Source organism: Chiloscyllium plagiosum, chromosome 18, assembly GCF_004010195.1.
Source record: "Chiloscyllium plagiosum isolate BGI_BamShark_2017 chromosome 18, ASM401019v2, whole genome shotgun sequence".
Taxonomy (NCBI): domain Eukaryota; kingdom Metazoa; phylum Chordata; class Chondrichthyes; order Orectolobiformes; family Hemiscylliidae; genus Chiloscyllium; species Chiloscyllium plagiosum.
Genome location: NC_057727.1, coordinates 17,008,978 through 17,026,963, shown reverse-complemented (window position 1 = coordinate 17,026,963; position 17,986 = coordinate 17,008,978). Strand labels below are relative to the sequence as shown.

At 42.6% G+C, this 17,986-nt stretch overlaps 1 protein-coding gene across 4 annotated transcripts in view; it reads right to left on the bottom strand.

The window, feature by feature from the left end:
* Nucleotides 1–17,986, bottom strand: part of LOC122558887 (proline-rich transmembrane protein 3) — a 99,024-nt gene that overhangs the window by 29,597 nt on the left and 51,441 nt on the right. The window lies entirely within an intron of this gene.

Sequence of the window (17,986 nt, the reverse complement as noted above, 5' to 3'; positions counted from 1 at the left end):
CTGATTCGGGATAGTCAACATGGCTTTGTGCGTGGGAGATCATGTCTCACAAACCTGATTGAGTTTTTTGAAGAAGTAACAAAGAAGATTGATGAGGGCAGAGCAGTAGATGTGATCTATATGGACTTCAGTAAGACGTTCGACAAGGTTCTCCATGGGAGACTGATTAGCAAGATTAGATCTCATGGATCTCAGGGAGAACTAGCCATTTGGATACAGAACTTGCTCAAAGGTAGAAGACAGAGGGTGGTGGTGGAGGGTTGTTTTTCAGACTGGAGGCCTGTGACCAGCACATGTGGCACGGTGGCTCAGTGGTTAGCACTGCTGCCTCACAGCGCCAGGGACCAAGGTTTGATTCCAGCCTCAGGCGACTGTCTATGCATAGTCTGCACATTCTCCCTGTGTCTGCGTGGGCTTCCTCCCTCAATTTAAAGACATGCAAGTTAGTGAATTGGCCATGCTAAATTACCCACTGTGTTCAGGGATATATAGGTTAGGTGCATTAGTCAGGGGAATGGGTCTGGGTGGATTATTCTTTGGAGGGTGAGTGTGGACTAGTTGGGCTGAAGGGCCTGTTTCCACACTGTAGGGATTCTACATGACTAACTCAGCTGCTAGCATACACAAGCAAATCAGCTCACTTGCAAACACAGACTAGGGTAGCAACTGCTTTTAACCCCTGTCATTGCATATCCTTAAGAAGATGAAGATGCTCATTGACACTGTTGTCTTTTCTTCCAACACATTCACACTCTGAGAAACTCAGATTAATAGTCAGTTTGTAGTGGATATTTCTCTTTGAAGTTACTTTCATGCATCCAGATGTAACGTTGCAGGATTTCTGTTCAGACAGCCAATGAATTACATTTGCAGCATTCTTTAGCCTGTATCCCCTCTTTTTTTCAGAAACGGAAAAAACACATTGCGATTAAAAGTTCAATATGTCCATAGATGACGTAGGGTTATGATCTGTTCTAATGACATGCTCAACAAATGCTGGCCTAGCCAGCAACATCCATGCTTCACAGAAGAACAAAAAATACATACATTTTTGAGTGGTATTTTGGTTATCAGATTTCCAATCTGCTGATTTCAGCATTATAAGGAAAAAGCAAGGGGAGAATTATTCTAGTGGGACACATTCCTTCATGACTGAAACAACATTCTCTCAATTAAAGGGATCGCTTTAACACAGCCACCCAGGGAAGATCAGATGTCAAGAATTTGGCTTCCGAGACTCGGAAAGAGATTGGAAATCTTAGCCCCTCTTATGAGGTGCAGCAGGATGCTTGCATGGCTGCACCTGCTCTGTGTCTACAGGAATTGTTCTTCTTGGCTAATCCTATTTTACAAAACTCAGCATCACAATGATGATGACTGTCACACACTTTACTCTCAGCTTTCCCTATTCACAGATCCCTTTGCTGGGCTTGTCTTAGTTGAACGTTCACTCATGGATGTAGATTTTCCAAATTGAGCAGCTACACTACAAGGGAAAAGGCTCAGTCAAATGCTGAAAAGGCAGGTTCTTAGCCACATGACCCAGGGATTCAAGGGTTGCTCTGTGTTACTAGAACTTTGAGCTGACAAACATGCAGCGATTCAACAAGGTAGCTCACCACCACCTATTCAAGGGCAACTCAGGACGGGTAATAAATGCTGCCAGTCAGTGACACCCACATCCCATGAATGATTAAGAAAAAGACCTCTCATTCATTCCAATTGCAAAAATATATGAGGAAACTAGCTACTCGGTGCAAATGCATTAATATTAGGAGAGATTGAGACAAACATCTCATCCTGATAGGAACACTGTGAGGTTCAGCCAGCAGATTGTACTGGGCTTTAGAAAAGTGGGATTTGAAATTCCATCACATGCCGTGCAACTGAAGGAGAAAGTGACAAATTGTCTGAGAGACCCTCTTCTGATGGCCTTGGAGCCTGGTTGTCATGGAGACAGCATGGCTCCAAACCCAAACTAGACCATCCTGATGAGGTTTATCGGCTGTGATGGGATGGGCTGGCATGATGGGTCCTGTAAAACAGCAAGAATTGGCAGAGGCTGGAGTCTCTTCCTTTGCCATGTCACTTTGCCAATGCCACAGAGGTGGAGGTAGGCCTGCCCTACTGAAAGCCAATTGAGGCAATCCAGTGGCCAAATAAGGGCCTGCTCATGCTGCTGCTGGTGTATTTCTACGGGTGGGGCGAGCCCTCTGCCACACTGCAGTCCTCCAGATGTTTGTCGGTTGTCTCCCAGTGGAATAGGAGAGGGATACCCCCCTCTATTCAGACATTCTTTGATTCCCAGTGGGTGGGATTTTGAGTCCAATTTGATGGTGACAAACAACACACCACAGGCTGTTACCAATAACACCATCACCCAGTTCCCTTCTGTGAACCACCTGATGGTCCGAGTGCCCCCATCTCCTACTGAGCTGATTGGGAGTGTGGCTTTCTTTCATGGTGACCTCTTCTTCCAGGTGTGGTCCCAGTAATGGCCATCTGTCCTGGAGGCACTATTGAGACTATTAACCTGCGGGGTCTCCTCGAGATTTCTGGTGGCAGTGACTTCCGGTGACTTTAAAATGAAGGTTACCGGAGAAATGACACCCCACCGCCATCTTCCACTGTAAAATGTAGGCGTAGTTCACACTAACAGGCCAAGAGGGATCACAGCCTGCTTCCAGTCTGTTGTCGGGACCCCCAGGTCTGTCCATGATGTATGATCCCAGTGATAACAGAAAATCACACCAGTTTCTAACACAACAGGAGGCCATTTGACCCACTATGCCGGTGCTAGCTCTTCGCTCAATCAATTCAAAGTAAGTTTCACTGCTTTATATCCTCCCCATATCTCTGTGTGTTCCTCTACTTCTGCTATACTCCACCAACCCTCTTCTGACCATCCCTTTCAATCTCTGAGTGGCTGTTCGAACCTGATCAGCCCCCATCATTGTCCCCTTGATTAATAAAAATGTCCTTTCATGATATGTAGGTTTGATTTCCTCCTACATGGTCTCTACTTCAGGCAGGTTACATACTTAATAATCAGAAGCAAACTTGAAGGCTCATCAATGTATGTTAACAACCAATTAACCTTGACAGCAGTCAATTCGAATGGGTAGCTGCTTAACTAAGTCATACAGATTGGTAAAAACTGAGAAAAACCCAGAATGTGCTGTGTGAGCTCTTCTTAGTCACCCACCTCAACTGCTTCTTGTGTCCACACCCAGTTTCTAACCTTGCTGGAATACGTCTGTGCGGACATTGGGTTCAGTCCAAGACTTACTGGCACCAAGACATACAGCATTACAGCACAGGATAATCAATTGTACAATCAAGCATGTTGAGGCCTGGCTCTGGTATTACCCTAAACAACCACCTTGCCAACACTCACTGCATAGACTCACACTATGTTAGGATAGTAAAGGGCACTGAGATGGTGCAGGGGTCTGAGTGTCTGATCATTCTCTCAGTGTAGGGGGCTGATGCTGCACCCTCATCAACAGGATAACTCACTGAACCACAAAGCAATTTGGCATGAAACTGAGGGCAAGCATTTCACCCTATCACAGGTCTCCACACTGGTGACCTGGATCATCAGACTAGCCAATCAGAGGTCCAGCAGATTCTGGTTCTTCTGCAACTTGCGGCCTACTCATCGAGGGAGCTCATGGTGAGAAAGTCAACTCCGTTTTTCTTCTTGAATGAATGAGTGAATTATTTTATTTATTGTCAAGTGTATTATACAGAGAAAAATACAGTTAAAATCTTGTGAAAAGCTTCCACTGTTGCCATGGTCCGGTGTCATTTTGAAAAGCTTGGGAATAGTTAAAAAAAGAAAAGCAAAAAAGCTTAAAGAGAGTTCCATAACTTTTCCACCATGGCTTCCTCGCCTCCAGAGCTAGACCCAACCAATGCTGAAGTCACTGCTCTTCATGGACCATCTTTTGCCACCAGGGCTGTCTTGCTGATGCCACCTCTGCCAATGTAGCAGCTGATGCCAGGTCCCTGTGCTCGCCCCTGTGCCAGCTGCCTCCTCGTCACCACTGCCACAGTCCCATTCTGGGTTCACTGTATCAATTTATTTTGTAAGGTGGAGGTGGGGGGTTGGGATAGGGAGGGGGAAGCAACTTGGGGGGACGTGGGGATTCAGAGGTGGCTTTCAGACACCACTCCCTTGCCTGTGATCTGTGTCTGTGAATGCCCCCAGATTTGAGCAACTGGAGGTCCGCCACTAACTTGGCCATCAGGTTGCCACAGTTTCCCTCTTGGGTAACTAGACACCTTTTACTGCCCGTGGGATAAAAGGCATTGGGAGGGGGTTGCAATTCAAGGTCCTTAAGTGGCCATTTATTGACTGCTCACAAGTTGAGGATCTTCTTGTTCAGAACCTAATTATAAAGGTGGTGAGAAGGGGGTGAGCTTTTCTCAAGGGCACATTCTCCCAGTTATTTCCTCTTTTCGCCTCCTCTCACCACCGCCAGGGAAGGGAAATTTCTGCCTCATATCTCAGCCTGAGTGAGTGCCAACAGGTCAAGAAGGGAGATAAAGAGAAGGAGACAGCTCTCAATTTGGCCTTTGATCTCAGACTTGTAAATTTGAACTTGAAAGTTTCCTTTCATTGACATATCGTTAGCAAGGGTTTCATGTGTCTGCTCATTTCTAATTGTTCCAAGGAAGGTCATAGTGAATCCTCTACTTGAACAGTTGCAGTCCATCCAATGGAGCTGCCACCACAGTGCTGTTAGTCGTGGAGTTCAAGGTCTCAGACCCAGTAAGAATGAAGGAATGGCAATACCTTCCCAAGCTGCAATAATATGTGACATGAGGAGGAGTTGAAGGTGACAACCTCTGAAAAGGGAAGCCCAGATAACTAAGCAAATATAAATAAAAGCATGAAAACCAATATGGAAAGGAAATCCGAGATAAATAAATTCACAGTCTGTATGTGAGCACATGATAAAATATTCACCACTAGATTTTGCTGACTTTTTCTATTACTTATAGAGTCATAGAATCATAGAGTCATTCAGCACAGAAACAGGCCCTTTAGTCCAAACAGTCCATGCCAAACAGAATCCCAAACTAAACCAGTCTCACCTATCTGCTCCTGGCCCATATCCCTTCAAATCTTTCCTACTCATGTACCTATCTAAATGTCTGTTAAACATTGTAATTGTACCTGCATCCACCACTTCCTCAGGAAGTTCATTCCACACACAAACCTCCCTGTGTGTAAAAAAGATTGCCTCTCATTTTTTTTAAAAATCTCTCTCCTCTCACCCTAGTGCCCCCTCGTCTTGAAATTCCCCATCCTAGGGAAAAGACACCTACCATTAACTCTGTCTATACATCTCATTATTTTATAAACTTCTATTAGGTCGCCTCTCAACCTCTTATGCTCCAGTGAAGAAGTCCCAGCTATCCAGCCTTTCTTTGTAACTCAAAACTTCCATACCCGGCAACATCCTGGTAAATATCTTCTGAACGCTCTCCAGCTTGATAATATCCTTTCTATAACTAGGCTCAGTCTTCCAGAATAGGTCTCACCAATGTCCTGTACAACCTCAACATGACCTCCCAACTCCTAAACCCAAAGGACTGAGTAATGAAGGCAAGTGTGCCAAATATCTTTTTAGCCAGCCTGTCTATATGTACACATACTTCAAAAGAATTATGTACCTGCACCCCTCAGTCCCTCTGTTCTACAACACTACCCAAGTTGTTATTAATTATAGGAGTCCTATCTTTGAGAGAAAGTGAGGACTGTAGACGCTGGAGATCAGAGTTCAAAAGTGTGGTATTAGAAAAGCACAGCTAGTCAGGCAGCATCTGAGGAGCAGGAGAATTGACATTTCTGGCATAAGCCCTTCATCAGGAATGTGGGGAGGGGAAGGGGTCTGAGAGATAAATAGGAGGATGGGATGGGGAGGGGGAAGGTAGCTGGGAAGGTTTAGGCAGATGCAGGTGGGAGTGATAGTGATAGGTCAGAGGGGAGGATTGAGCGGATAGGTGGGAAGGAAGATGGACAGTTAGAACAGTTCAAGAGGGTTCGTTGCTCTCAATGTGGTCTCCTCTACACTGGGGAGACAAGACACCAACTCATGGAACACTTCAGGGAACATCTCTGGGACACACTCACCAAACAACCCCACCGCCCTGTGGCCGACCACTACAACACCCCTCCTACTCCGCCAAGGACATGCATGTCCTGGGCTTCCTCCACCACCATATGCAAGCCACCTGAATGCCTGGAGGAAGAACGCCTCATCATCTGCCTTGTGACCCTCTAACCACACAGCATCAATGCCGATTTCACCAGTTTCCTTATCTCCTCTCCCCACAACCTCATCCTAGATCCAACCTTCCAACTCGGCACCGCCCTCTGTCTGCTCCACCTAAATTCAGATATTTAAGGACACCCAGGACTCGTTGCACATTCTTATGTCTCAATTTATAGCCATTTAGATAATAATCTACCTTGCTATATTTGCTCCCAAAGTGGATAACCTCACATTTATCCACATTATACTGCACCTGGTTTGCATTTACCCAATCACTCACCCTGTCCAAAACACGTTGAAGCAACTCTGCTCACCCTCCTACTTACCTTTGTGTCATCTGCAAATTTGAAGAGATTACATTTAATACCCTCATCTAAATCATTAATATATATTGTGAACAGCTGAAGTCCTACCAGTGATCCTTGTAGTATCCTACTGGTCACTGGCTGCCATTCAGAAAAAGACTTGTTTATTCCTACTCTTTATTTCCTGTCTGCCTACCATTTTAATACTCTACCCCCAATCCCATGTGCTTTAGTTTTACTAATCTTTTATGTGGGCTGAAAAATGTGTTGCTGGAAAAGCGCAGCAGGTAAGGCAGCATCAAAGGAGCAGGAGAATCGACGTTTCGGGCATAAGCCCGACCTGAAGAAGGGCTTATGCCCGAAACGTTGATTCTCCTGCTCCTTTGATGCTGCCTGACCTGCTGCGCTTTTCCAGCAATGCATTTTTCAGCTCTGATCTCCAGCATCTGCAGTCCTCAATTTCTCCTAATCTCTTATGTGGCACTTGGTCCAGATAAACCACATCCACTGGCTTCCCCATCTTATCAACTCTACAAGTTACATCCTTAAAGAATTCCAATCAAGCACAATTTCTGTCTTTTGTAAATGCACACTGACTATGTCCAATCCTATTATTATTTTCCAAGTGCTTTGCTATGATACCTTTTATCAAGGACTCTAACAGAACTGTTCAGAGCTGTTGGTACATTCTCTGGATCAGGTGGGACTTGAACTCAGTGTTCCTGGTCCAGGGGTAGGGACACTACCACTGATCCAGAAGAGTCCTTTCCGTGAAAGTAGGACAACTCAGACTTCCTACTTTCTACATGTTCCTGTGTGTATGTGGATTCTGGAAGCAACACACTGATTTTTTTAAGTAACAATGAACACTGATAGCCTCACCTTTATTCCTACAACAAAATCTAGCTCAACACATCCACAAAATCGAGCACATATTTCTTTAAAATGGGAGGTATATTTATTGCGTATTGTTGGAACAAACGTTGAGCTATAGATCCAGCTGCAGATTAGAAAGTGGGCGTTTGCTTACTTGATAAGTCAATTAAAAATTAGGGAGATTCCATCGATTTGGTAAATTCTTGGAAAAAGGAACCAAAGCACACTGAATGATTGGAGGCAGTTCAAAGACGGTTGACGAGGATGATCCATGAGACAGAGGGATTGTTTATGAACAAAGGCTGAACAAGTTAGGACTCAGCTCACTGGAGTTTCAAAGAATAAGAGGTGATCTCAGTAAAACATAAAACGTTCTTAAGGGGGGCTTGACAGAGTAAATGCTGAGAGGATGTTTCCCCTATAGGAGAGTCCAGGACTAAAGGACATAGTCTCAGAATAAAACGGTGCCAATTTAAGACTGAGACAAGAAGGAATTTCTTCTCTCAGAGTATTGTCAGCCCTCAGAACTCCTTGCCACAGGGAACAATGGGGCAGAGTCCTTGTGTATATTTAAGGCTGAGATAGATTGATTCTTTGTGTGTTGGGGAATGAAGAGTTACAAAGATAATGCAGGAAAGTGGAAATGTCGGACCGGCCGTGACCTTATTTCATGGTGGAGCCGGTTCAAGGGGTCGATCAGCCTCCTCCTATTCCTGTTTCTTATGGTCACATTCTTTATGGCATTTCAGGTCCAGGAGAAAGCAAGCTAAGAGCATTTTATAAATTATCCCAATTACTCAAGACAAAACTTCCCTAATTTTGTCTTGATTATCAACAACCGTTTTAATTAGAGTCATCGAGGTCTATAGCATGGAAACAGGCCCTTCGGCCCAACCTGTCCATGCCGCCCATTTTTCATAATTAAACTAGTCTCATATGCCTGCGTTTGGTCCATATCCCTCTATACCTATGCCATCCATGTACCTGTCTAAATGTTTCTTAAATAATGAAATTGTACTCGCTTCCACCGCTATCTCGGGCAGCCCATTCCAGACACTCAACACCTTCTGTGTGAAAGAATTGCCCCTTTGAACCTTTTTGTATCTCTCCTCTCTCACGTTAAACCTATGCCCTCTAGTTTTAGATTCCCCACAATGGGAAAAAGCTGTTGCCTATCTACCTTATCTATGCCTCTCAAGATATTATAGACCTCCAGAAGGTCACCCCTCAGTCTCCTACACTCCAGGGAAAATAAAGTCCCAGCCTATCCAACCTCTCCTTATAACTCAAACCTTCTGGTCCCAGTAGCGTCCTAGTAAATCTTTGCTACACTCTTTGTAGATTAATTATATCCTTTCTATAGTAGGGCTTTGAAAACTGTATGAAATACTCCAAATGTGGCCTTACCACTGTGTTGTACAGCTGCAACAAGCCATCCCATCTCCTATACTCAATGCTCTGCCCAATGAAAGTCGTTTTGATGTTATGTCTTACGAAGGTATTACGAACTTATTAAGAAAATAAAGTCACATTTGGGAGGACCAAGGCTGAGGATGAATTATTTCAGCCATACATGACAGCATTGGTTTTGTGGAATTAATTTACTTAAATTAAAATAAATTTGAATATGAAGAAGTGTAGCTAAGGGAGGAGTTTACTAATAGATGTCAACAGGAAGTTACAACAGTGCAGAATTTTCACAGAACTTTTAATATATGATTGACAGGTGTCAAAATGAAAATCATGACAAAAGAAAGGACTTGTACGATGTCACTTTATGTAAAATATATTATAATATTAGTTTCTGAAAGATCAGTGGAGTGATTTGGTTTGCTAATCGCTCCATTACAGGTCCTAATGTGCCTTCACTTTTAAAGGTAGGTGGGTGTGAATTGACTGGGTGAAACACAACTCAAAACAACACTCATTCTAAGCATGACCGCAGTTAGCGGTAGTGTGGGGTTTATAAAAAAAATATAATCTGGAAAGGGCACTGCTTGTCACTGGCCACCCTGGTGTTTCCTTTCTAAGAAAAAAAAACACATTCTATAAGATGCACGGTGGCACAGTGGTTAGCACTGCTGTCTCACAGCACCAGAGACCCGGGTTCAATTCCCACCTCAGGCAACTGTCTGTATGGAGTTTGCACATTCGCCCTGTGTCTGCGTGGGTTTCCTCTGGGTACTCCAGTTTCCTCCCACAGTTCAAAAATGAGTTGGTTAGGTGAATTGGCCATGCTAAGTTGCCCATAGTGTTAGGTGAAGGGGTAAATGTAGCGGGGTGAGTTGCTCTTCGGAGGGTCGGTGTGGACTTATTGGGCCGAAGGGCCTGTTTCCACACTGTAAGTAATCTAATTTGTCAAGTCTCCTTCAATAACAATGAATATGGCCACAATCATTACTGCTGAGAAGGACAAAGGTAGAAGTGTAGCCTAGAACATTTCTCTCTGCAGTATTAATCTCAACCTCATAATTATTAGTCCAGTAACGTTACCAACATTCTACCTTCACACACAACACACCACACACACACACACACACACACCACACACACACACACACACACACACACACACACACACACACACACACACACAACACACACACACACACACACACATGCCATTCCCCATGTGTGCCAGGTATTGGGAGTTTACAGCAGTTAGATATTTCTCCTTTGTATGTTTGGCATTTGCATTAGGGTTAGGGTTAGCCTAGACATTCACTCTGAAGTTTCTTGTTTCTTACCCTTGAGTAAGGCTCTCCCTCTCTTGATTTACTGCAACACCTTTATTTATGAAAATATATCGCAGGTTACTGCTCATGACTCTCTCAATTTCTCCTAGTGATGTCAGACCCCATCGTAAATTATATCATCCTCTTTTTAATATCCGATTGTATTGCAATTACCTTCTCCCAGAATTAGAGATGAGCAATACTGCTGGTCTGAAATTCTCACTTCCAAAGAATGAAAAATAATCCTTCACTATTACCCTCCCACCTTAAAAAAATGTGAAAATGAGCCATCACGTCTGAAGGAACAGTCTAGCATAAAGGTTACACAGAAACAGGTCTTTTGGCCCAACCAGTCAGTGTTTATTTTCTATGTGATCAAGTAGTCTGAATCACTTTACCCAAACCATTTCTACCCAATTGCTGACAGAGTGTAAAAGAAAAGTGCAGCCAATCACAAGTTCCAGCAGATACTGTGAAATGTTGGCCAATTTGAGTCCAGCAGCATTGATAATAATGTTTCATCACATTTATTTTTGTCAGCCTATATATATCTGCACCTTTCATGGACAAAATTGCAGTTTATGCTAAATTCCTAAACTCTGTCACAACAGGCTCCTATTCTGTTATCTTGTCCAGAATCATTTAGGATGGAATTAATCTTCTGGTCTAGTATTACATTCAAGTGCAGAAGAGTCAATATGTTATTAAATAGTTGCATGCGATAACTTACATTTTCCAAGAACCTCATAAAAAAAAGAAATCCTCAGAGCTTTTCTGTCCTGTTCCTTTTTTTTGGCTTTTGAAATCCAGGCTTGGTGTTAGTTTCTTTTATTCACTAATACATGCCATGTGATTGTCACTGACTACACCAGTAACTATTGCTATCACTAATTACCCTTATGAAGGTGGTACTGAGCTGCCTTCTCAAACCACTGCAGTCCATGTGCTCTCGGTACATCTTGAAAGCTGTTAGGAATGAGCACTGCTTTAATTCTTTTCTACTCATCTTTTCAACCTTATGTTGTTTTTTCACAGACTTGTCACTCTTCACTTTAATAAAAAGTACCCTTTCCCTTGCGTTTCATGAATAGAATTGCTTACAATGTTGACCCTTCCACCTTATTCCGCTGCCAATCTTCCAGACAGGAATCATTTCCAAATACATTCAGCTTTCAAACAATCTTCAATGTTCTTTCATTTAAAAAAATACTTGCAATTTTACCAAGCAACATCTTAAAGATAGTCAGTGGAGTCTGAGATAACAGTTCTCAAAGAGCTGATTTTAAAGCTGCATTAAGTTCCACCAATCTGCTGATCATGATTTGGAGGTGCTGTGTCGGGACTGGGGTGTACAAAGTTAAAAATCACTCAACACCAAGTTATAGTCCAACAGGTTTGATTGGAAGCACTAGCTTTCGGAGCGACGCTCCTTCATCAGGTGGTTCATCAGGTGAACCTCCTGATGAAAGAGCAGCGCTCCAAAAGCTAGTGCTTCCAATTAAACCTGTAGGACTACAACCTGGTGTTATGTGATTTTTAGCAATCTGCTGATCTTACACAGTCATTGGGTGGAAAAGAGCACTCTACAAGGTCCCAATGGAAATAAACATGTCATTGCTGGCTCCTGATCATCTTTGTAATCATGCCTGACTAGTCAATGTAAATTGTACCTGTTACTATCAAGTAATTAACTACATCTTGTTGTGTTAGACCAGTGTCTCTTCTGAGGAGGACTGAATATTGGTTGATCCTTGACCATTGCTAGTTAGAAAGACTCCCAAGACTCTGAAACAGAGAGGAGCTCTCGTGACATGTTTGCAATGTCCTGTACCAAGAGGAGAAAGTGAGGTCTGCAGATGCTGGAGATCAGAGCTGAAAATGTGTTGCTGGAACAACACAGCAGGTCAGGCAGCATCCAGGGAACAGGAGAATCGACGTTTCGGGCATAAGCCCTTCTTCAGGAACCCAGGCCCCTGTACCAAGAGGCCTGGGTTCAAGTCCCACTTACTCAGAGGTCGCCTTGCCTTCTCTGATGGGTGGAGCCTATCTTTTAATGTCAATTAACCTTTCAAGATACTCACTGCATTATACAATACAGCCCACTCCTGGAATAACTGTTAACATTAGCAGCAATGAGCAAAACTAATTAGTTTTATGTTCACTTGTTACTTTTAGGAAAAAAAACACAGAGCAGTGAACCTCTACTGCTCTGATATATTCACTTGCAATAAAACAACCTGCCTGACTCTGATGGTGTCCATGCCTTTGGTTGCAAAGATCCTAAGCAGTGGACCATCCTCCCTGTACCTTGCAGCCTTAATTGCAATAAAACAACTTGCCTGACTCTAATGTGGACTAATGTGGAGCATGGGGGATGGCGAGGACAAACATGACAGCATTCGGAGAGTTGAAAAGATACATAAAGAAGATTTGTTTAGAAGTCTGGTAGTCTGTGCCCTTTTGTTGTTGTTGCCTGGTATAGAGTTTAGAAGAAGGATTAATAGGGGAAAGAAAAACCGAAAATAAACTGTGGATACTGGAAACCAGAAACGAAAACAGAAGTTGCAGGAAAATCTCAGCTGGTCTATAGGGAGAAATCAGAGTTAACATTTCAGGTCCAGTGACTGCTGTTCAGAATGGAAGTAATAGGTAGCAGAATCACCCTGTGTGCTCGTATAAGTGATTCCTGTCTGTTTCACTATTCACGTAGGAGTGAGGAAGTTGCTTTCCTTTTCAGTTTCATAGTCGACACTCATCACTCAATTAACCTCCTGACCTCTCCCATTGGTGGCCATGCCTTTGGTTGCAAACACCTTAAGCACTGGACAATCCACCGTGCACCTCTCTTTCTCAATTTTTTCTCTCCAGGGACCTATTGGTTACCTGACCTGTGATTACCTCCTTATGTAGCTCAATGTCCTCTTCTTTTCATAATGCTCCTGCAAAGCACCTTGGGATATTTCATTATGCTAAAGGCATTAAATAAATATAAGTTGGTGTTGAGTTAGACAGAACTGTGCCTACCATTGTTAATGCTGGTTTAGAATGTTCTGACATTTTGTAATAAATGTCAGAACAATAAAATAAATGTTTAGCCATGTCTTGTGGATCTCTAATTACAAAGGGTCCCATCTACAGCCAGAGTTAACAAGTCTTTAAGACTGAGGTGAGCTAGAATTTCTTCTCTGAGGGTAATGAATCTATGTAATTCTTTATGGCAGAGGGCTGGGTCATGACTTATATTCAATTCTCAGATTTTTAATCAGTAAGGGAATTGAGGGTTATAGGGAAAAGGCAGGAATGTGGAGTTGGGGATTATAGATTAATCACGACCTCATTGAATCTGCTCTGCCTCTCAATGGGTTGAACGGCCTATTTCTGCTCCTATGTTTTAAAGCTTCCAAAGTTTGCAGGTTGCTGTTGAGAGACCCTAGGATATTCATCAATGGCCAGGCTAGGTAGGCTAGCTTCACCCTAGGCAGTTCCAAAGAGGGGGGGAGGGCAATTGTTTAATTCACTCACAGGATGTAGGCCAGCATTTATTGCTCCTTCCTATTTGCCCTTGAGAAAGCGTTGGTGAGCTGCCTTCTTAAACCACTGCATTCCATTTGTTGTAGGTAGATTCACAATGCCATTGGGAAACTGACCCAGTCACGCCGAAGGAACTTTGAATGGAATTACAAAATAGCCAAGGCAGGTGATACGAGACACTGACTTCCCCTGTCTCTAAGCATCAAAGATCTCAGACATTTTCCAGACTTTACAACACTGTCTCAATTATAATCATGTTAGTTTAGAAAGGAAAGCATGGGAAGCTTGATGTGACAGTCAAACTCTGTGTTGTTTTCAGGTTCTCTCTACGACATTGGAAGTGTTTCAGCCAGGTCTTTAGTTTCACTTCGTTCAGACAGACTTAATTCTATTGCCCGGAAATGGCTGAACTTTCTTTCTCCACACCTATCCCCTGGCCAGCCTATATCCAGACAGGCAGTAAAAGTCTGGCCATCTCCAGGGAGCTGCTAGCAACTCTTTGCAAAGAATTCACTTTAAAACATGTGTTTTTGAGTTATGTTAATGATTGTAACCATTTCAACTTTCCAATTGCAGCTTCTTTTCATTCCTAACTACTTAAAGGAGCGTGCAGACATTCAATTCTCTCATTTCCTGCATGAAAATGAATTTAATTTCCACACTCCATTATTATGACAAACACTAACATTGCCATTTACTTCAGAAAGAAATATTGGCTGGCCTACAGAAAAAAAGCGGGTCGCTTGGCCCAATTGGAAAACTCCAGCAAAGGACTAGCACAGGTATCATGGGTCAAATGGCCTGGCTGTGTGCTGTACATTTTCCTGAGGGTGAACGTAACTCATTTAAGGATGTGTGGATTAGGTGAGAAGTTAAAATTAAAAATTAAAATTAAAATTTGAAAAATGCCATATCTGGCTAGCACTACCCAACCCAACCCCGTCCAATCCCCTTTGAATGGTTTCAACAGTTGACAGGGGGAAGGGGCAGGCAATTTACCTGCACACACTTTTAAAGATGCCTAAGAGTCCCCATTTTCTCATGGTTTTTAACTTTGTGATCATTTTGTTATCCCCTTTTAGTAGTTCTCCACAAGCAGCGCTCCAAAAGCTAGTGCTTCCAATTAAACCTGTAGGACTACAACCTGGTGTTATGTGATTTTTAGCAATCTGCTGATCTTACACAGTCATTGGGTGGAAAAGAGCACTCTACAAGGTCCCAATGGAAATAAACATGTCATTGCTGGCTCCTGATCATCTTTGTAATCATGCCTGACTAGTCAATGTAAATTGTACCTGTTACTATCAAGTAATTAACTACACCTTGTTGTGTTAGACCAGTGTCTCTTCTGAGGAGGACTGAATATTGGTTGATCCTTGACCATTGCTAGTTAGAAAGACTCCCAAGACTCTGAAACAGAGAGGAGCTCTCGTGACATGTTTGCAATGTCCTGTACCAAGAGGAGAAAGTGAGGTCTGCAGATGCTGGAGATCAGAGCTGAAAATGTGTTGCTGGAACAACACAGCAGGTCAGGCAGCATCCAGGGTACAGGAGAATCGACGTTTCGGGCATAAGCCCTTCTTCAGGAACCCAGGCCCCTGTACCAAGAGGCCTGGGTTCAAGTCCCACTTACTCAGAGGTCGCCTTGCCTTCTCTGATGGGTGGAGCCTATCTTTTAATGTCAATTAACCTTTCAAGATACTCACTGCATTATACAATACAGCCCAATCCTGGAATAATTGTTAACATTAGCAGCAATGAGCAAAACTAATTAGTTTTATGTTCACTTGTTACTTTTAGGAAAAAAAACACAGAGCAGTGAACCTCTACTGCTCTGATATATTCACTTGCAATAAATTATTTATATTGATATTAAGCTCAAATTTCATATCGAATTATCCTTTACCACTTTGCTGTCAAAGCCACCATCCTTTTATTAGGAGACATTACCAGCAGATTCTTCAAAACAATATGGTGACTTAGAGGATAGATTGCTGGGCGTACAACCCAGAAACATGATCCAAGGATATAAATTCAATCCCACCGCAATTGTTGATCCATTTGAATTGTTTCACTTAAATTAATTTGAACTTACCATATTGATATCAATAATGATGACCATGCTTGTCACAAAAACCCATCTGGTTCATCAATGCTCCATGGCCAAAGGAAATCTGATGTCTGACCTATCCATGATTCCAGATTCACAGTTATGAATTCCTAATGGCCCTGTAAAATGGTTCAGCAAGCTACTCAGGGTTTGGCAGCAAATACCCACTTGTAGTGATGGCCCACACACCATGAGTCGAGAACAAATTGATTCTGTTTGGTGCAAAATGGAGATTTTGCTGCAAGTTCTACTCCACTCCAACCTATTGGCTATAACAGTGGTGCCAGACTCAATAGGAAGCTTCAGCTCTCCCTGTGGGAAGGTGAGGTCAGTAATTCACTTTTCCACAAAAGCTGACCATATGGGCTGCCAATTCACAAGTATCAATGTGCTTTACATGACCTGTATCCCTTAAGAATAAAAGTTGTTCAGAGCCACACAACCTAAGAGTTGGGAATGTATCGTATTTACCAGGGTTCTGCAGTAACAAGCTGCTTCTTTTTCCATTATGACAATTGTCCCCTTGTACCCACATTGCCCCTCCCAAACCTAAAACATAATCCTCCTCTAAAATTTAAATACTATGTCAGCTCAAGCCCCACCCAAGTGAGAAGTAAAAACCTCTCCCAGTCACGTCTCTTTTATCACTCCCTCTGGAAACATTGCTAAAGGCCAATCCACTTGAATATCAACAACATCAAATAATAAGTAACGACAATATCTTTCTGATATCCAAGCTAATGAACCGAAACTAAACACCAATCGTTTTTCTTTTCAATAAATACAAACTCCATTCATGCACAAATAAAGACGCACAGTGACCTCATTAGCTTTATCACACAATATCAAGGCTTTCTTTCTTCCTCAATAGTACCTCAATCAAATGATTTACAATTTAATTAGAGTGAAAGACATCCAACTGGCTTGAATCCCAGATGATTACTGTATAACTTTTGGTGAATGTAACAACAATAACTTTCATTTAAATAGCATCTTTTAAATAAATGTTCCACAGCTTCACAGGTGCATAACGCAACCAGATATGACACCAAGCCAAGAAGGGAGATATCAAGGCTGGCGAACAAAAGGAAAGGAGGAAAGAGGCAAGTGGATAGGTTTAGCGAGGGAATTCATGTGTTTAGGGTTTTGGTAACTGGATGCTAGGCTGCCTGTGGTGGACTAATTGAAATTGAAGATGCTTTAGGGGCCAGGATTGGATGAGTACAGCTTTCTCAGAAGGTAATAGGGCCATGAAAGAGATTACAGAGTTGGGGATGGCCAAAGGATTTGCAAACAAGAATGAGAATTTCAAAACTGAATCATTGCTGATTAGAGTTCAGCGTGGATAGGGGTGATGGGGGAATGGTTTTGGTGTGAGTTTTGGATGACCGCAACTTTACATGCGATGGAATGTTGGCAGGCATGCATTGGATGTCAGATTTAGAAGTGACAAAGGTAGGGAAAGGCAAAAAGATTACAAAGGAGAATAGAAACTTGACTAAAAAGTGCATCAAAGATTATTGGAATTGGCAGGAAGATGGAACTGCAGCCACCATCTGATCAGCATGATCTTATTGAATAACACAGCAGGCTTGAGAGGCTAAATGTCCTTATCCTGTTCTTAATTTGTGCATTTGTATCACACTGAGGCACCAGCTAGATATTCAAACCTATTGTTTACTCTTTCTGTGCCATCAGAGGACAGTTGATTGAAACTTTAAAAGCTGTAAACCTTTTTGAAAGGAAAAGTAGGTCAAAGATGCCGAAAGAATTTGGGATTCACTTCCAAATACAGACTTCCAACTTGAGCAAAGTGTTTTTGAAATGATATAGCTGAAGGGCTCGATGTGTGGGGTGTCGCCCAATTGGCTGTGGATTCAGTCTGCTTCAATTACCAGGCTTAGAAATAAACATTGGACTTTCTCAAAGCATTCTTTAATCAGTTTGAAATAAAAGGAAGTCATAAGATAATTGTGTGTGTGTGAGTGTGAGTGAGTGAGTGTGAGAGAGTGTGTGTGTGCATATATGTATGTTTTTGATTAGATTAGATTCCCTACAATGTGGACACAGGCCCTTTGGCCCAACCAGTCCACACTGACCCTCCGAAGAGTAACCCACCCAGACCCACTTCCCTCTGACTAA